Source organism: Diabrotica undecimpunctata, chromosome 5 (assembly GCF_040954645.1).
Source record: "Diabrotica undecimpunctata isolate CICGRU chromosome 5, icDiaUnde3, whole genome shotgun sequence".
Taxonomy (NCBI): domain Eukaryota; kingdom Metazoa; phylum Arthropoda; class Insecta; order Coleoptera; family Chrysomelidae; genus Diabrotica; species Diabrotica undecimpunctata.
Window position 1 is genome coordinate 47265602 of NC_092807.1, and position 22682 is coordinate 47288283.

Here is a 22682-nt window from a genome sequence, read left to right on the forward strand (position 1 = left end):
TTAATTAAAACCGAACATCTTAACGAAGAAGAAGAGGAACAAGTTCGCCACCTATGCCGAAAATTCTCCGATATATTTCACCAACCAGACACTTCTCTCAGCTTTACTAACGAAGTTAAACACCACATCAGAACCAAGGATGAAGAGCCTGTATATACGAAATCATACCGGTATCCGTATGTGCACAAGGAAGAAGTAAAGAAACAAATCTCTTCAATGTTAGAGCAAGGGATCATTCGACCAAGTCAATCGCCATGGTCCTCGCCTATTTGGGTCGTGGCCAAGAAACCAGATTCATCCGGTAAAATAAAGTGGAGAATAGTGGTAGATTATAGAAAGGTCAACGAGAAGACAATTGAGGACCGATACAGAATTCCTCACATTAACGATATTTTGGACAAATTGGGAAGATGTCAATATTTTACGACCCTCGACTTAGCAAGCGGATTTCACCAAATCGAGATGGCTGAAGAAGACATTCCCAAAACAGCATTTAATGTGGAAAATGGACACTATGAATATTTAAGAATGCCATTTGGACTTAAGAACGCTCCGTCCACGTTCCAACGTATGATGGACAACGTATTGAAGGGACTTTAAGGAGAAATATGCCTCGTCTATATGGACGACGTAATAGTATATTCAACATCACTACAGGAACACATAGTAAATCTCACAAAAGTATTTCAACGACTAAGAGAAGCCCGACTAAAAATCCAAGTCGACAAATGCGAATTCTTAAAAAAGCAAGTTAATTTTCTAGGACACGTAGTCACACAAGAAGGCATAAAACCGAATCCAGCGAAAATTGAAGCAATAGAAAAATATCCAATACCGAAAACAGCGAAAGAAATAAGAGCATTTCTTGGACTACTGGGATATTACAGGAAGTTTATTCGAGACTTCGCAAAAATCACAAAACCTCTAACAAGATGCTTAAAAAAAAATGCAAAGATCGAACATACACCCGAATTCGTAGAATGCTTTGAAACGTGCAGGAAATTATTAATGAATGAGCTATTATTGCAATATCCAGATTTTTCCAAACCGTTTAACCTCACAACAGATGCCAGTAACTTTGCTATCGGTGCAGTACTTTCCCAAGGACCAGTTGGCAGTGATAAACCAATCGCCTTTGCTTCCAGGACACTAAATGAAACCGAAACCAAGTACTCCACAATAGAAAAGGAAATGTTAGCAATGGTGTGGGCAACTAAGTATTTTCGACCTTACCTATTTGGAAGAAAATTTAAAATACTTTCAGACCACCGTCCTTTGCAATATCTATTCTCCCTAAAGGAACCCAACTCCAAACTAGTACGTTGGAGATTAAAATTAGAAGAATTTGACTACGAAGTAATTTACAAAAAAGGCAAAGCTAATACAAATGCGGACGCACTCTCTCGAATCGAAATACACACAAAGGAAACTAAGGACATCGATTCACAAATTAAGGAAGTCTTTGATGATTTAGTAGACATGGAAGACGATGGATGGTCAACGACTAATAATCCAGATGCAGATCGAATAATCGACGAGATTGTAGAAGAAAAAGCAACAGAATTAATTCCAGAAAACATCCCAGAAGATACTGTCGAAAACGAAGATCAAAACATGGACGAAGATGAAGGAAATGAAACAATACATACAGCAGTAGAAAACCCAATTCTTGGTATACCTATTTCGGAAAAACCACTTAACTTCTACAATAACCAAATTATAGTCAAAATAGGAGGTCACGACCTCCAGCAATTATACAAACCTTTCCAAATAAAAGACGTTATCATATCCAGCTGTTGAAAGATCAGTTAAAAGCTGATACCATAAAAATTTTTAAGGAACACCTCAACCCGAAGAAGAAGTATGCAATTTTATTTGAAGCAGAAGAAGAAATTTTTGCAGAAATTTGCGAAATTATCAGGAAAACTTTTAAACACAACGCATATGACTTAGTAAAGTGCAATCTTTTATTGGAAGATGTTAACCTAGAAGAACAACAAAAAGAGATTATAAAAAACTATCATGAAGGAAAAACGAACCATAGAGGAATAGCTGAAACAGAAAGTCAAATAAGGAAACGATATTACTGGCCTAATATAAAGAAGGACATAGAAGATATCATAAACTTTTGTGATATATGTCAAGAAAATAAATACGACAGACTTCCTCCCAAACCAAAATTTATGGTTACACCAACTCCCACTAAACCACTGGAAATAGTTTACATTGATTTATTCCAGGCTGATGGACAGAAGTTTCTAACCATAATAGACGCATTTTCGAAATATGGGCAAGCCTACCCAATAAATGGAGGAAATGCAATCAATGTACTCAACGCCCTACTGATTTTTATAATACATCATGGACTCCCAACAATGATAGTAGCCGATAATGGTACGGAATTTAAAAATGGAGTAATACAAGAATTTGTAGACTCTCATAAAATCTCAATCCACTATACAACACCAGAGAATCCGCAATCCAACGGGATGATTGAGAGATTTCATTCTACGTTAATCGAACATCTTCGAATCCTAAGGAACACCAAAGCAAAGCTCTCGATTAAAGAACAAATGCTATACGCTATAATTGGGTACAATAATTCCATACATTCAGCAACGAAGTTAAGACCCATCGACATATTAAACGGACATATCGACGCAAAAGATCCCTTTGACGTTGACATACAGAAAGTAATACTGAACAATTATATCCAAAATCATAGAGAGATAACAAAGGAATTATATAAGGAAGTAAACCAACAAATACAAGAGAATAAAAATAAAGTCATTGAAAATAGAAATAAATCGAGACAAGACCCTATTACGTATAAACCAAGCACAAAAATCTATACACGAAAAACAGTTACCAGAAATAAATTACTTCCGCGATATTCCGCAAAACATATAAAAAGAAATAACGAAGTGACTGTAAAAACATCAAAAACTACAGTTCACAAGAAAAACATAAAACATCAACCTAAATCAAAAACTAATTCTAAACCGTCCGCACAGGATCACCCGGACGATGAGAGAAGAAGAGAAGATCAAGGACCTGAAAGACAACCCAGGATTAATTCCCCTCAACCTGGAACAAGCAAAGATTCATACTAGTACACACGATTTCATATACTTTTTCAAACTACTACCAATAAAAGAAGAATTTGACAGAATTGAAACCAGTACGACGCATAGACCACAGCAGTTCAAAATGGACTTAGCCATTACCTTTTTCGTGTATTATATTTATCCTTCACAAAAAAACCTAGCGACGAAACTCCAGAAGAGGCCAACTCAACAGTTCTGTTCGTCCCTCGCAAAACTTCTTCAGGGGATGGAGTAGTTACAGTACAGTGACCGCTACCATCCAGTAAGTTCCACCACGTGGATTCCAATACGGGGCTACCGCTTGAACATTCTGGACTAAATTGCGACGTATTGAACAGCAAGATCAGCAATTAATGAATTATAAAAACACCATGTTAAAATCAATATTTTTCAGTCTGATTAATTAAAAGTCTGATTTAAAATTATAGTCTGATTTAAATTATTATTGTTGTTACTAAAATCTTTGTAAGTCGAAATAAAAGTTTTAATTGTGAAGTTCAGTTTTTAAAAAAGTGTTTTTCCCAAGAACATTCATAATTAACATTATACGCTTTAGGCTTTAGGTATCGGGCCACATTCTCGTTTGATTATTATAAACAAAATTTTAAATCAAGAGTATTTTCAAGATATATCTGACTAGACTAATAATTGTTTGGTACCGTTTACAAATGTTTGCATAAAACGCTTCCAGTGCAGTTTGCATGAGTTTCATTAAAATAATTTACTTGTTGTGTCACTGCTAAACTTTCATATTGCTTTAAATGTATCCATTTAAGAACTTTAATCAAGAACTACCAAACTAAAATTAAAATTACTTTAATCTTCTCGAAATTAAAACCGCCTAGTCTATAATTGCTTTTTTGAACTCTACAGATGAAGTAATTTAAAAAGAAACATAAAACAAAACGTCAGCTCTAATTTCGCAACTTCGAGGGGATTAATCAAAAACTGTAAAATATTGAAGCAGTGTCGCGTAAATAATGAAGTGTCTAATTTTTCTCAAGTTCTCACGAGATTACAATAATTTTGGAGATGGAGTTTTTGAGTCTCGGCATCCGATTGTAAATGTTGTTTCATGGCCAAAAGCAAAATTTATGTTTTTTAAATTAAAGTATTTGATGCTTTGAAAATATTGTCATAATCATAAAGAATAATTTGGTACACGAAAGCGAAAAGATAAGAAAAAAGAAAAATAAAATGTACAAGTTGATGGTTGACATTAAGACTTAAAGAAATAAATTATAGAAATAAATATATACTTAAATTAAACTAAATTGCGATATTTTTTTAATTCGCATATAAGTTATTATGCAATTACTATAGTGTATTTTTATGTATGAGAGAGTAATAAAACAATAAATTATGTATGCAAATCCCTAAACTGTTGATACGGGTGACTCAATGAAAAATAGATATTTGTCAACAAGTTTACAGAAGTATATAGGAAAACAATTTTAAATTGAGTATGACCACCAGGTATAAAGGTTGGAGCAGAATAGAATACAATAGTTGTGAGGTTTACTAATCCCTAAATAAGGCTGCCAGTGTCGGAGTGATGGAGGTTAACAAGTACTAATGAATTTGCAAGAAATGTAAGATGTTTATTTTATTGGTTATATATAACCAATAAAAGTTTAATAAGTACCTACCTATTTGCAAAATAAAGTTTAATTCTTTAGATAAAATAAAACGTTTTATTTTATCTATTTACAAAATAAAGTTTAATTCTTTGCCTATTTGCAAAATAGAGTTTAATTCTTTAGATAAAATAAAACGTTTTATTTTATCTGAAATGAGTGCATTCCACGAAGTAAGGGTTTTAACAATCAAACATTTAATTCTTTAATTCCAGGAATCTACGACAGTAATTGACTAGATAATTACCTTCTAAACTTATTCGACAAAAAATGTGATAGTGTTTTTCCATTTTGTATATAGGAAGGTCCAAGTGGCATATTCAAAATTCTTAACAGTTCACTAAAAGTGGGTACTTCAGTTGCAAGGTGCAGTTTATTGTGTATACTAGTGTTATGGAAAATTTGGAAGTGCCGTGTAAACGCCGAAAAATTGGTCCTCTAACAGTTAATGAAAAAACATTAATATTTAATTGTTTTAAATCATTTACAGACAAACGTTTATGTGAAAGTGTTGATGAGACCGTTGAGTTAGTTAGCAGTATACTTGGTGTTGGGAAATCTACGATTTACAGAGTTATTAAAGAAGAGAAATGTGGTAGTTTTCAAATGCCACGTAATGCTCCAGGGAAACCAAAATTTCAAATAGAATACCATTTTAAAGAAGGACTTTGACGGAAAGTGCATGAATTCTTCTTTAGACAAGAATTTCCAACATTGGATAAAGTTCTTGTCTCAGTTCGAGATGACAAGGATTACCCAGAAATGAGTCGAAGTACGTTATGGAAACTTTTAAAAGAAATAGGCTTCCGCTGGAAAAAGAATCCCAGAAAGTCTATTTTATTAGAAAGAAGCGATATTGTCATATGGAGAAGACATTTTCTAAGAATCATAAAGGAAATGAGAAACCAAAAAAGAAAAATATTTTATCTTGATGAAACATGGATCAACGAGGGTCATACACCAAATAAATTTTGGCAGGATGAAACTGTTACAAGTCAAAGGCACGCTTTTGTAAATAACTTATCTACTGGTTTAAACCCACCATCAGGAAAGGGACGCAGGCTGATAATAGTACAGATTGGCAGTTCAGACGGTTTTGTTGAAGGTGGTTCATTAACTTTTGATTCAACTCGTACCGGTGACTACCATGAAGACATAAACGCTGATGTCTTTCAAGAATGGTTCGAACAAATGATAGATCTTCTTCCTAAGAACTGTGTAATAGTAATGGATAATGCAAGTTATCACTCCAGACTTATAGAAGGACTGCCCACAACCAAGTGGTTAAAAAAAGACTTGCAGAATTGGCTGAGTTCAAAAAATATTACGTACCATCCCGGATCTATAAGAAAGGAACTTTATTCGTTGTGTGCCCTTCATAAAGAAAAATTTAAAAAATACGAAATTGATGAAATTGCCAAAAATCGTGGAATGACAGTACTTAGATCCCCACCATATCATTGTGAATTAAACCCGATTGAACTGGTATGGGCACAGATAAAGAGTGAAGCTTCAAGAAAAAATACCACTTTTAAAATTCATGATGTTAAACAGTTGTTTTTGGAGGCCGTAAATAATGTAAAACCTGAAAACTGGGAAAAGGCAGTAAATCACACTATTAAAGAAGAGGAAAAAATGTGGAAGCTGGACAATATTACTGATAAAATGATCGAGCCAGTTATTATAAATCTGATTTGGATTTGTAACAAGTAGCTGTAAGTTTTATATTAATATTTTTATTCATCTATTTAACATACCTTAGACGGTTTTAAAAACTCTTTTTCTCTTTTGTAATTTTTAAAAATTAAAAAAAATGTGAATTTTTTAAAACCCGTTTTAATGTAGGCCAGTCAGTTCTAATATAGTGTGTGATAAAAGAGGTCACTTTTGTTTACATACACATAACACTTTATAACACTGAAATAATTCATTTATTTTTTACAATTATTCAAAGTAATTTTTCAATTAATCTTGAGCACGCCCATGGAGTGGTCGGAGCTACCAGTTAAAATTATGCTAATTACTCTCTCGTTCATAAAAATTAACTATAGTGATTTTGCCCGTCACCATGCGACGGGGATCCAATCAATTGCGTCTACAATCACTCTACTTAATTTTTTCTGTCTTCCTCCTATTTAAGGCTAGGACAACAAAATAATATTTTAATCTATTATACAATTCTCATAACAAATAAGTCACTTTTGGCGAGTCGCCGAACTTTTTGTGTAAAGTCTTATGTAATCGGTAATTCAAATTCAATTGAATTTTTTAGTATAACAGTTAACTCAAATAAAAAATTTCTTATACGAATCAATCTAAATATGTATTTTTGAACGTTCTTCAAATGTTATACGTAGACTTAGGCAAATATGCAAATTGCATATAATGCATAAAAAATGCAAAAATGCTACACCCAATAATCACTGTTTTGAGAAATGGCGGGAAAACATAATAGAGACCAAGTTTTACATATTATGAATGAATTCAAATTTTGAGGGTATGTAGCAGACAGGGAATTATTGTTATTTAACAAATGATTGATGTAAAAAATATTTTAAAGGTTATTTAAATATTTTAATTTAGATGTAGCTACTTTTAAACTTAACTGGCGGATGTAGCCTATTTTGACAATAACTTGAGGGCAGTTTAAAATAACACAACGCAGTTTATTAATTATTAGTTTAATTTTATTATTTAATAATAAAACAAATAAAAACTAAACTGTATTCACTTAACACAAACATAAAAAAGACGTAAATATATTCAGTCATTCTTAAACCTTTTCTCCTTAAACCACAAGAGAAGCAACTTCACCACTATTATCGTCACAGTCTATTTCGTCCTCCGCTTCTTCTTGGTGATCTGCCATAGGCTGACTTAAAATATTCTTGTAATAAAATAATGATTCTAGTTGCAATTCCATCGAGTTTTCTCCAAAGTGCTTGCTAAGTAATGCAGAAACATCACGTAATTTCAAAGGCGGAAGTTGAACACTATTTATCGGAATGGGCTTTGGATACGCCATGAAACTAACTTTCTGTTTCGATTTGCATATTGTCTTATAGTTGCCTACATCTGTACGATAAGCCACCTCTCCTTGTAGTAGAATATTGTCACGTGTTTTGTTCTTTTTATATAAGAATCGTTTACTCGGCTGGAACTGAAAATGCCACTGACCCGGTGGCCGCAAAATATCAGAGCATCTATTCTTCCAGTCAAACACTTTATCTTTTAAAGGAATAACAGTCCCAAATTGAGCAAATATGTCTGTGTACTCCTGAGGACGTATGATTATGTTCATTTTCTTTACTTTCTTTTCTATTCGTGCGAATACACGGTCGGATGGGAAAAATGTATTCAACTCGTGTTACACTTGTAGGAGCATTATGACACAACTAGTAACTTATCATGCCCATCATAGTGGAGTTCTTGTTTTGTCCTTCGCATCCATCGGACATAATAGGAACAACTTCTACACTGTTGGAAATTTGAAGATTAGTTAAGCAATGATACACTGCGGAGCTGACTTCGTTTGAGCCCTTTTTATATCCGCTCTCATCATCATGGTACATGAATACATTTTCCTTTGTCTGTTTAGACTGTGAATTTCCCACAACAATGCTTAAGTTATACTTGTATAATTGCCTAGAGTAATAGGCACTTTGGTCTGGTACACGAGGAACCACTTGATTCTTTTGATGATCAAACGATATAGTCAGTAAGTTTTCACGTGATTCCTTTAATAGTGTGTAAAAAGCCTTAGCCTTTAATTTATGAGCTCTTTGCTCACTCATTAACGTTACCTTCACATTAGGCTCTTTACAGTATTTTATCTGTTCCTGATAAGCAATACAGGTAGAACACTCATCAGTTCGTGGACTGCCAAAACTAATGTTAAAATTTGTTCGAAAAACATGTCTAAAGTATAAAGGTTTTACTTGCTTATCAGCCACAACTTGTGCTTGATATATACGCCACATTTTTTTATATTGAGAGCAGATTGTAAATACTGCCTGTTTGCTGTCTTTCTGAAAACCACAGTAGTGGTTTGCAATTACTTTAAACGTTTTTATAAAATCAATCACCGATTGTTTTTTTATCGCGTATGTGTTATGTTTACGGTTCCCTCCTCTTTTTTTCACGGGCATTTCTCCAATAGCAAAATGACGTAAAACAACACCTTTGACTCGATTTTGATATACGTAAAGTATCCAAGAATGCTTTTTGACAGACAGGAATTTTTGCCTTAGTACTACGGTTATATAAAAAATATATAACAACCAAAGAGTCATCTCCCCTAAAATCGTTGACAATCCTTCTTCGTTTCGGCTTGGGCGCTTCCGTGCCCTTTAATATGAACGAATCTTGCATCAATTTGTACAAAAAATGCGGTAAATTTAACTATCGAACTATATTAGCCAAAATAAATCGGATCGATAAGGACAGACAATTTAATCAAAATTGTAGTTGCTTAACATTTTAGTTGTTTACAGCTCGCGCTGGTAAAATCGTGCGTGTAAAACCATTGTGTGTGGTCAAATCGTCGAGTAAAATTGCCACTTTTTAACCACACACAATGACCTTACTTGCACGATTTTATAAGCGCGATGAACATTGCAAACATCACAGTGTATAGAGGCCTTAATGTTCTAACAAACTTTACCACACTTTATTTGTATAGAATTTGAGGAATCAATTAATATTTAGCATAAAAACGATTTGTTATGATTAGACCTACCTTTGTTGTTTTAGCTTCGCACGTTTCCATGATTCTTCTAAACGGGGTCGCTTTCTTTGCTTTACTTGGTGAACAGACGCATGACACTCCATGGCTATTAAATTTTTACCAATAGTTGCACCTTGTAGCATGGCAACGAAAAATATAAGAAACGTAACAAACTAACCAACTCTACAAAAGCACAATCTACACTAACAAAAGAAGACAACCAATCGGATCAACACATGGTACAATGAATACACAAGGTATGATATTGCGCATGACATTTGACAGCTGGCCCAGGAGTGTGACGTTGTTAAGATCGCCTGAACCACCTCGAACCCATTATTACAGCTTAACGTACACATTAATTTTGAAATTATGGTTAAAAAGTGATCTAATTTTTTTTTTAAATATTTTGTTTTGGTTATAATTGAATAAAAAATATATTTTTAGTAACGTAAAACCTTTACTTCTCCTAGAGATTCAGGCGAAATATTTATTTTTGTTTTCATACATATACTAATAATATAAGTACTCTTTTTGTATGCAAATCCCTTAAAATTTAAAAATTTTCTGCAGAGGAAATACAGTGAATAGGTAAATAGTAGTAGATTTGCTTATTCTCATTTACTGTCACTCACTCCCAAGTAGTTTTACTGAAATAAAAACAAAATAGAGTACAATAGAGAAAAATCTGTTTTACAATTCAATATGGTATTTTAGATGAGTTATAATGAAATTTAGTAAAATAAAAAATATACACATTACTATAACCTACCGATTATTATATGCAAAATTTACATATCAAACAATATAATAATATGAAAATAAGACACAAATTAGTTCAAACGCAAAACACAATAAATATCGACTTCAGACGACTTTACACCGACAAGACAGAAAGCTTGTATAAAAACAAAAGTTCAACAATAATATCGGTTATCAATGGTGACTATTGCAAATTGCAAGTTATGAGATAATAAATATATTTTAAAGTAACTCAATACTGAATAAGTCATCTATTTTATAATAGAAAAATAATTTAGATATATGCTTACATATGTGTCTTTATACAAATGGTGTTTAGTTACTAGTTATTTATACTGTACAGTATTTTTTTGTAAAACTGAAAGTTTTTATTTGCCATTGTATACCTGGTTTTGTACCTTTTTCAAAGTATGCTGTGCAATTGCTTGTTGCAATAGTGACAATGAAGATCAAATCTTTAGGTTTCATACATTTCCTAAAGATAGTGTGACCAGAAAATTGTGGATTATATCTTGTTGTAGATAGGATAATTTTAATTGTAATACTGCAAGAATTTGTTCTACATATTTTAAAACTGAAAATTACCAAAGAAATCTACAACAGGAACTTTTAAATTACGTTCCTAAAAAGGGTGTGAAACTGAAACCTGAGGCAGTACCTAGTCTTTATTTGCCTAAATCAACATCGGCTACCCTTTTAACCAACCAAAAGAAACGCGTACAAGGAGGCGAACACAGAGAGACAAAAAGTATGTTGAGCAGCTTCTTACTACTTCTAGGTCAACGACGTAAGTCTAAATCTTTATTTTTATTAGTTATTAGTCATGAAACCTTAAATGGTTTTTTCATATCGATTTGTTAAGTAAGAAACTAGCCTCAGCCTGCTATGAAATTTGCAATAAGAACTGTTTCGGAGGAAATCAATTTAGCATCTTCCAAAATAACATATTTTTCTTTGTTAAATCATGTTATCATTATAAAAATATACAATGTTATCATTATTATAAACAATACCAAGATAATTTTATGTGTGAATATTACAAAAGATGTCATTTTAAATGTTGTGCAATATTGTGTGCCCTCACTACACTCATATTCGATGGCCAACTAGCTCATTCGTTATAAGTAAAGTTGACTTTGTCATTATTTATTTTGATTTTGTGTTTAGTTCAGTAGGTATATATACGTACAAATTTTGTGTACCTCCATTACCACTTTTCTGTATCTTTTTAAACATCTAAAATATCGAACTCTTGAGTATAAGTTAATTAACGTGTACCTACGTGTAATAAAAGATAATTAAAACTTGTCTTATAAAGGATATCTATGTTTTATAAAGGATAAATATTATAATAACATAATTTTATCATCTCTTTATAATTACTATAATTAAATTAGCCAAATTATATAAAAAACGTAAAATTAAAAGTCTTTCCTATACAACTACATTCAAATGTTGCGGGAGTAAGCGTTCTTGACTACGTCATGCGCGAAAGCGAACCGATTTTGGAACATTATATATCATACCTTGTGTATTCATATCAATACGTGTCGCCACATGCGCGACCAGCGAAAGAAGTGGGGATTGATAATCTAACTTGGATGTAATCGCCTTTGCAACTAACCGCGATCTATCCAATTTGAATGTAGTCAGGTTTGCAAGTAACCGCAAAGTTTAGAATATATTTTATAATGGATGTAAGCTGTTTTGGCAGGAATAATTTTCTACAAATATAGAAAGGTACTTCATCGCGCGACACCACACTCGATTTTTGATTGAAGTGGGATGTAGCTGGTTTTGAAACTACACGACTCATTTGAAAATTTGGTGTTTATATACTATATATTTTTATATATTCAAACTTACAGATAGCATGAAAATGCCAATGTTTAATTTTGTTTTATAATCACTTGGTATTTATATTCTTGGTATAGTAACTAATAAAAGACAGCAGCTTATAGTTTTGTAACATTTTGTCCTGGAATTAAGGGTTTGTGTTTGCCAGTTTACGTCTCTAGATAAACATCACAGTACTACCCACGGTTGTATCGGGAAGCGGTGTATTTGTATAGGTATTTGTAGTGCAGTCGTCAGAGAGTTGACTCTTTAAAATCATACAAACAAGCTGAATTTTCCAGAGCATATTAATTTTGGGACTCCAAAATGATGCAAAAAAGTTTACCACTTTTACTTCCGGACTTTCAACTGAAACCCTCCTCGCAGGGAGGTAAAAACGTGAAAAAATCGATTTACCAAGAATCTGTACACCATAGAAAAAAATAACAAATAAAAAATGTAACTGAGATAATTTTAAATAAAAATGTTTATAAGCACTTTTTATGTACAATAAACCGTTCTCTTAGAAACAACGCTTGAATCGACCGTCGATTTTTCATGTCAGTTAAACGGGCGAAATCAATGTTCAATTAACCCTTAATATCCTAGCGTGACATATAAGTTACGCAATATTGTCTAATTTAATCAGCGCCTTGTAAGGAAACTTGTGCCAGGATCGCATAAATGGTGTAAGTATAGTGCAATTTGACACTTCCTCTAATGCATGTTTACTAGTTTGCAGACATAGTGTGCGAAAATGTGCCTGTAAACATTTAAAATAAGCTGTCAATAAATATTTATAAAAAATGGACATAAATCTAGAGTAAGTACATTTATTTTTTTATCTTGCAATTTTTTAGCTCAAAAAGTAAGTTAGCTTTACATAATGGTACATAACCTACATCTTTCAAATTTTATTTAAATATTTTACTATCACTTAGTTCTGTGTAGCCCCAAAGTTCAGTATTACATGTATGTTACGCTAGGATAATGTACTACCGTATTTCAGCAAAAATAAACATAAGAGGTGATTTCATTCCCAGTGAATTATTTACTAAGATTTATAAATCATTGTTAACTGCCAGTTGGATAACGATGATCATTGACCAGATATCATGTATCAGGTATCAATTTCACGGTCGCTGTGTCATCACACATGTTTATAATATAATAAATATTACGATATTCTCGGCGATTTGAGGAACAACGATTATTGCCATCTGGGGATTTACCAACAGAATTTTAAGAAACTATTTTGTTTTTATGTAATACATAAACGCCTTTATGAGAATGTATTTCTTATTTGGCATTTAAGGGTTTTTTCCATTTTAGGCGCGGTTTTACTCTTGAAGAAGCACTTCAAATAGCTTACGGTGACGTAGAGTTAGATTTAGATGCCATCTACACAGAACCTCCAGAAGTAAACGTCCTCACAGACGAAGAATCTGGAGATGAAAATGATGATGGAGAGCTTGACCATTTGCCAGGGAGACAACTTCGTGCCCAAGCCGAGGTAAAACTTTTAAATAATGATAGAATTGGCGCCACTGAAGCCAGAGCACCTAGAAGTGCGCCATCAAAATGTTTATATTCGTGGTTAAAAGGAGGTGATTTTCAAAATCGTCTGGATACTTTTCCGACACCAAATTTTTCTGATTAGGAGAATTTAACACCTGTTGAATTGTTCGAGTTATTCTGGGATGGTCCGTTATTCCAATTCTTATAGTCAGAAAATAAAAAGTACGCTCTGTTCAAAAATGTTGCCGACCCACATATCTCACTTAAAGAACTGAAATACTTTATTGGCATTTTGATTCTTAGTGGATACGATCCAAAACCAGGAAAGAGATATTACTGGGATTCAAAACCAGACATGGAGCATCGTTTTGTTAAAAATGCAATGAGGCGTAATCGATTCGAGCAAATTATGCAATTTGTACATTGGGCAGACAATAATAGCATAAACCCAAAGGATAAAGCATGGAAAGTCCGTCCCCTTATGGATTATTTACAAAATAAGTTTATAAAGAACTTCGTGCCAGAAGAAGAAATATGCTATGATGAATCTATGGTTAGATACTATGTTCGATAGATAGATACTATGTTAGAACTACAGTTTCATACAAGATAATTCTCTATACATATGTAAAACACATTTTTTGTTTAAATATAGAATTTAATAAAGCTTTCGCATTTTTTCTTATTTTGCTTCCTGTATGTCCTAGAGTGACATATATGTCACAGCTAATAACTTTTTTTTTGTTAACTTTTTTTTGAAAATAAGCTCAGAAACTCGACTAGAGAACTCATACTAACAATAAATTACCATAAAATATATCATTTTTTAAAAATATAATAATTCAGGATATTAAGGGTTAAGTTTGTATCAGCTGTGGAAGGTAAAAATTCTATATCATTTGATCCAAATGTCCTATCGACAAAAATCAAGATGCATTTTAAAAGCAATGAGTGCAGCTTTTGTATGCAGTTTCTGTATTTTGTCGAGAATAAACTTAGTTTTTATAAAGGCGTTAAATAAATTAACGTAGCGTGATTTTTGTCATTTTTTACGATTCTCGTGAGATAAATAAATAAAATTGGTCACTTTTATTGACCAGTTATAGTAAACTTTTCATTTTTAGAGATTAATCCATAAAATATATGTCATGAAATTTCAATTTTGAGTTGTGCTAACAAATATGAGGCATTTGAAATATGAAAAAACGCAGAATTTAATGTTTTACATTACAAACAATCACACGTCACGGAAAATGCATTTAGGAAGACTGTTTTGGGTGTAGATTATTGCAGTGGTTTTGTTTTTTTGAAAAACCTAGTACGTTTTATATTGTACGTTCTAATTAAAACAAAGTTTTAAATGTTTTAGATCGTTTATTGTGTGAAAGTTTAAAACCAACGTGTTTTCAGCATATTTCAAATGACTGATTGTTGAACGCAAAACTAAAATTTTATGCCATAGAGATTTAAAGATTAGGCTCTAGTAATCAAAACTTCATAATGGCCAGTCAATGAAAGGTATAGATTGTATTGATCTCGTGAAAATCATAAAAATGGTTAAAATCGCGCCACGTTTATTTATTTAACACCTGTATAAATTCTGAGTTTATTTTCATTTATTAACACTGCATACAAAAGCTAAACTCTTTGTCTTTCAAACGCATTTTAATTTTTGTCGATAGGTCACTTAAATCAAAAGATATCGTATTTTTACCGTCGAGCTAATACAAACTTTATTGAACATTGATTTCTGAACTAACATGCAAAATCGACGGCCGCTTCAAGCGTTGTTTTTAAGAGAACGGTTTATATTATACAAAAAATGCTTAAAAATATTTGTGTTTAAAATTATCTCAGCTACATTTTTTATTTGAAACATTATTTTCTGCGATCTACAGATTCTGTGTAAATCGATTTTTTTAAGTTTTTACCCCCTGCGAGGGTGGTTTTAGGGAGAACCCGGGGATAAAAGTGGTAAACTTTTTTGAGGTTCCAAAATGAATATTCTCTGTAAAATTCAGCTTGTTCGTATGATTTTTAGAGGTCCAGTGGCATTTTCGTCTCTGACGACTGAAGTATTGCTATTTATGAATATCTACAGTTTAATTGCTTAAAAGTAAAAATTGTAAATCTTGAAATATAGAAACTCCAAAATAAATTCGAAAATAAGTAATTACCTATATATTAAAGTTACGATTTAAAAATATATATCTAAAAAATAGGACTGGTGCAATTTATTTTATTAAAAAAGTTGATTTATTAAATTCTAAAAATATAATGTATAAATTAATAGGATAGCTAATAAAATTCTTAGTGTTTTGAGAATCTTCTCACAGAGAAAGCAATAAGATTGAAAATTAAATGTATAAGCGTCTATATTTAATTCTTTTCCTTTCTTTCTAGGACTACAGAATTTAGCGATTGAATTGATAGAAGTCAATATCTGGACTTTGACAAGTTTAAAGAATAAAAGCTATTATTTAAGTCTCAAGTTTTTTGTATTTGTTATTGATTCCTTTTTTGCTAGACTTCACTAGACGATTCTAATCTGCCTTTTTTTATTTTATCTCTTGTTTATCATCTACCTTATTGCAGATTATACAGACAGATTCATCTATACTAATAATCTGAAAGTACGAAATTAAATTAATATTGAATTAACAGTTTTATCATGAGTAGGTATAACTAAATTTATTTGTGCAAAATAAACGAAAGAATTATTTTTTATTATTATACAAAAATATCATTCGATTTTAGCTTTTGAGGTTATGTTACGTTCTTAAAATTACTATTATTAAAAGGAATTAAAACGATATTTTAATTTTAGAGCTAAATAATATCGACTAAAATACAGGTAATATTTACCTTCCTAAGGTCCATTCGCTCAACTCGGGCATATTTTGACAGATTCATAGCTGGAAACCTACAACACAAAAGTTTCTAGCTCACAGTATTAACAGCTTAAATAAACTTTTATTACTTACTCCTTTCATTGAAAAAAGAAGAATTATTATAAATAGTGGGTAAAATTTTGGGTAGTATATATTTAAAAAATATATTTCAGTTTTTATAATTTAACATAACTATTTATTCTATGGTGCAGATAAATAAATATTGATTGTTGGTAATTCGTAAAGTTTTATTTTATTTACTATTTAGTTTGTTTACTATTAATTTTGGCTATGAGTACGTGTGCTTGGTTGTATAGTAATTTTCAGTTACTTCTAGTTTGTCAAAAAGTACCGACTGTATATAGATTGCAAACAGTTTCAAAATTGTAGAAAGTGACTCATATTTTCAATGTGGACCTTTGTGGGTATAAGTGGAAAGAAAATCGACGAGTCAAAGGCTTCTTCTTTTTCTTTTTATATAGACATGACTCTGTCTGTTTTTCAATGTGCCTTCAGTAAATTGTCGTTCAATCGTTTTCGTGGTTTTCCTACTGATCGTCTTCCTATTAGGGAACCGTCTCTTGCCGTCTTTACTACTCTATTTGTTGTCATTCGGCTTATATGATCATTTCATTCTAGTCTTCTATTTCTTTTCCAGTTTTTGACGTTTTCCACTTTGCATCTACGTCGTATATCCTGTACTTCTAGCTCTGTCCCATAGTGTCTTACCATTAATTTTTCTAAGCGTTTTTATCTCTGCTGTTTGTAACATTCTTTTTTGTCCTCTTTGTGTCAGGTCTTGTTTCTGCCGCGTATATCATTATTGGTCTAATGACTGTTTTGTAAATTCTGCCTTTCATTTCTTTCCCGATATTTTTATTTCTTCATATTGTTTCATCCAGGCAGCCTGCGGCTCTGCTTGCTCTATTCACTTGATCTTCCACTCCATCACTTGTTCTATTATCTGACCTTCCAGCTCCAATTTACATCTTAGTAAATTTGCTGTTGTAACCAGGAAGACCTCAACATCATAGAAGTATACGGCATAGAAAATAACAAGCCTCAAACAACAAGGGAAGCGTTTTATGACCAATTACAAGTAGTAGATCAAGTCAGAGGGAAGATGATAATATTGGGGGATTTTAACGCTCGAATAGGCAATCAAGTAATAACCGGAATTAAGGAAAAACATAACAAGGATGTCAAAAACTAGTCAAAGGCGAGCGGTTTTAATTAAAAAAATAATCAGTATTTTAGGACGAATTGATTGTCGTAAAAATTATTTTCTTATTTTATAGATGCCTTAGATGAAGAAAACTTGTCCTTGTTAAATATATGTTTTAAGAAAAGCCCTTTATTCGTTTAAATCAATAGACTTATGACTGATTCAAAGATTAAATTTAATTTTTATTGTCAAATGAGATTTAATCACATGGGATTAGAAAAAGGGTCGTCTAGTAACTTTTAGAACAGGTAAAACTGAAACTTAAGTACTTAAACAATTCTTGGTACGAAACAGTACTAGTAGATCCACAATCACTGGTTCCATCGTAATTTTAATGAAGTTGTTAAGGTTCCACCTATTCTGCTCTTCTTTCACTAGATGCTTTATACATTTTATTCACGACTGTAAGATCACATTGCTGAAGACACTATTAAGCAGATTTTTCACATAATTGAATTTGAAAGTAGCATTGTTCCTTGCTACTTCATTATTATTTGAGCCCACATTCTATCGAGGTTAACTTACAGTGGTATGGCAGCAATCGAACTACAATTATTACGCCTCGTTCTCGCGCCATTTCATCTACCACTTATTTAATATATTTATCTTAATGACACCGTGCTAAGTTTAGTAACTCGATTTTCAAAATTGGTTTATCGAATTTAATATGTTTTTAGTAAGTCATTCCGCAGTCTCGGCTTTTTTCCATTTAGTAGTTAATAACTGTTCTACATACCGGCAGTGATATGGAGCGTTTTCCATAACAATAACAGATCCTGGTTCGATTTTTTAACAGAATATTTGAAATCAATTTTTCATAATCATCTGCATCCATTTCGTCATGGTAATCTCTAGTCTTAAAAAAAATGCATTTAAACCTTCTTCAACAAATCCTGAGTCGCTCTTAATATGACTAATAATAAGACGTTTTTCCTTTCCGGATGGGGTTTTTAAACCTCTCGACAAACGAGTTACAAAAGCTTGTCGTTTGCTTTTCACATTTAAATCCTAGTCCCCATAGAAATATTTTTGTTACAGTATGTCTTTTATTTAACCATGTTTCATCTGTATATATTTTTTTCCATCTCTTTTTTTTCCATTTCTTGTTTTTCAATAGTGTTACTATTCCTCTTTCTTATTCTCTTGAAATACCTTTAAAGACCATTTCACGTCAGGTACGTAACAAAATACGTCTTGATATTTTTGAAATATTTTCATTCAATTAAAGAGAATAAGCATTTTTTATAGTTGGTAATTTCTTTTTGAAACAAAATTCATGTAATACACGACGAATGAACTGTTTGGTTATATCATCCAATTTTATTTGTTTCCTTCCTCTTGTCTCAACCTTCAAAGTCTTGTTATTGTTAGTTTCATGGTCTGTTTCAATTACTCTGTACACACTAGCTTCGGAAACTTTTGTCAAAATACTGCCTTATGTCACTACATCGCTTACATTCATATTTTGTTCTCTGCCTCTAAGTCCCTCAAACAAATTTCTGATCATAGTTTTTCTTGGGGTGTTAAATTGTGACGTTACTTTTTTATATACTGGGTCACTATACGACTGTCAGTCATACTTATTATTTGTCACCAAATTGAATTAAACTAAATTACTCACAATTCACAAAAAGTAAACGTAAAAGCTCCTTCACTAGTAATAATATTACAAACAATTCTCTTCTTTGCTTTATGAAACCCCTGTCAGTGCGCTTATGAAACCGACGTACAGATAACACACAATAAAATCGTTACTCGAGTAATGGCGTTGTTGTCAGTTACATCGCCGTAATTTGCGATGATGTGTTGGATCACAGACATTATCCACCGTTAGAGAAAGATATTAACTACAACATTGCAGATAACTTTAAGTTGAATCATACACGCTGGCAACGTTACGTTTTTCTTAGAACCCAAACCTTGGCCAAAAATTTTGAATAGTTTAAAAGTAGACCAGTCAAATTATTGAAGTTGATTTTAAATAAAATGAGATCTCTTTTATCTCAACGCATATTCTTTGAACAGTCAGAAGAAGAAGGTTTTTGTAAATTTTTAAGAGATTACAGAGATTCTGCAATAATAATCTGATTTGTTTATTAAATAATAAGTAAATTTTCTTTTTTTGTCGGAACAAAAATATTTTTTTCTATAGGGTAAACATCCAATATTACTGGCCTACAAAAAATAATTTAAACACGAGTCACTTTCTATAATTGTGATATTTAAAGACTGGACCCTCTCTACCCCTTCTTCACTTGTAAGTGAAGTAACTTTTGATACCATAAAATTTTTCGTAGGCTATTCATTTATATAACTTACCTTTAAATAGCACTAAATCGTCACCTACGTCTATAATTTAAAACAGATCCATTTGCTTTCTCAAAACTTAGATGTTTTATAAGGTATTAATTTATTTAATTTATTTGGTTCTTAATTAGGGTAGTACATTTCAATTTGAAATTTTCAATGTAACATGAAATCTTACGGTTTTTGAGTAATTAAAGTGTAAATTTTAATAAACAACTAAAAATTTTACATAATGAATAAACAATAATATTTAGAATTCGAATTTGTCGTTTTTTGCATTTTCTGAAAAAGTTCTCAAAAGTAAGAAATTTTGATTAAAAATTAGGCTGCTTTTTTAAAAATAAACTAAAATAAGGGAAGAAATAAATATTTTAAATTAAAAAAATTACAATGTGTTTGAGACATAAAACGTTTTCACTCAATTTCGTGAAATTTTTTTTTTTCATGGAGGAAAAAAATTTAAAATCAAAAACTAGGTTATTTGAATTTTTTGCATAAGTTTTGAGTTTTTGTGAAATAGTAAATACAAAAGATCTTTTTATTTTCTAAAACTTTGCCATTTAATTTTTTTCATTAAACTTCCAAAGCCGAAAATCGCGATAAATCGTTTTTTACCCGTAAAAACTCACCTCTTACACCTCCAGGCGTCAGATGGATACTACACATCGAGTGGAGCGGACGTGTCAGGAATAGTGACGACTTGTATGTTAAAGCAGATCTTTTAAGATCGTCGGTAAATGTGAGCACCGATATGCGCAGATAGAAAGTAATAACTTCTAAGGCATTTTTGGCCTGAGGCTAAAGCATAACTCTGGAATTAGAATATACATCTGGCAGACACAGTCCCAGGACGAACGAGGAAAGAACTGCAAGAAGATCCTTTTCTGGTTCTGTCCATAGAGTGAATAACCAATAAAGGTACCTTGGAAGCAACCAGAAGCCGAGCTGACAACGGATCAATCCGCCGCAAAAAAAAACGGTTAATTTTAGCTTAGGGATTCAATCAATATGCTCCTTAAACGTTCAAGTTTACCCCTAGCCGACAGGCCTAGATAAGTCCCACAAAAATTACGAACTACAAAATCTTCTAGAGCCTTCCAATGGTAGGCAACAAAACAACAGACGTGACAAAGCCGCCAAGAATAGAAGCCAGGAGTGTTGGATGTAATGTTTAGCTCTTTAGGACTGTGATACTTACTTACGATACTACTTACGATAGGTTTTATTAGCTTTATTATGATATCTAAATTAACAATATTATTCATGTTCACTCCCATGGAGTCCCTAACCTAATTGTGTTGTCCATGTCTGGTTGTCATGTCACAGCTGTCACTTGTGGTTCCGTTTACCAAGTGCAACGTTGCCAAGTATATGCGTAGATGAGAACCATGCATAACACGTCCCCTTTAATAAAAACAAGATAATTCACATAATATATCATAAGTAGATAAATAACAATAATTCACAAATATATCAATAGGTAAATCTATCAGGAGGGCGAATGACTCTACCACTTCTAGAGGTTTTCAAACCAGGTGAAGTACTGTATGATGTAGAAAGTACATCAATGCCATTGATGGGTGATGTTCTATTATATGTTGAAAGTACATTAATATCTTTGATAGTCTTATTTATTTTACAGTCTCTTGTATCATCGGGTACATCTGGACAAAGAACTGTTCTCGTATTTTCCATACTTGCCCTTCCAGTAGTCACAATATCATTTTCATGACTAGCTTTTACATCTGCTTGCTCACAATTTGCATAAGCATGTTGCTGTGCTTCTGACCGTACAGGTCTAAGATAGTGTCTATTACGTCTATAATCAGTATCATTTACTTTAACCACATAATCCCTTGATCCTTTCTTTGCCACAACCACTCCAGGGTTCCATTTCCTTTTCTTTTCTTGAAGTAAAATTTGTTTTATTGATTTTAATTCTGGTAACCTATTTGTTCCTATGTCATAATAGTGTTTTTGTTTTATTTGATTTTTTCTCAATTGTGTAAAATATCTTTTATTAGAATGTCTGGGCTTTAGAAATTCCATACTGACTGGTAAGTTGGTTCTGAAATTTCTTTCAGTTAGCAACACACAAGTAGCAGGTAAATTTTGTTTTGGAGTTGTATTATAATCTAATACAGCTAGAAATGGATCTTTCTTAGTTTGTACAGATTTTAAAAACAAGTTTTTTATTGTTTGTATTGTTCTTTCCACCATGCCATTGCTACGAGGATATTGTGGACCTGATGTCGTTACTTCAATATTATACATACGGACAAAATTTAAAAATTCATGAGAACTAAATGGAGGACCATTATTAGAAAATATTTCACAAGGCAGTCCATTAATAGCAAACATATTTTTTAACTGTGTTACAACACTGCTAGCTGTTTTGCTCATTTTTTTGTTAACAATTGCAAACTTCGAAAAATAATCAACCACAACTAAAAAGTCTTGTGAGGCTACTGTCATAAAATCAATACCAATTTTTTGCCAAGGTATTTCATGTACATCATGTGATTTTAATGGCTCCCTACTGTTGCTCTTATAGCTCATTTGACAAGTCAGACAGTTCAGAACAATGTTTTCTATATCCTTCATCAATCCCGAATAATAAATTGCTTCTTGAGCCTTCTTACATGATTCTACACCCTGATGAGACTGATGTAT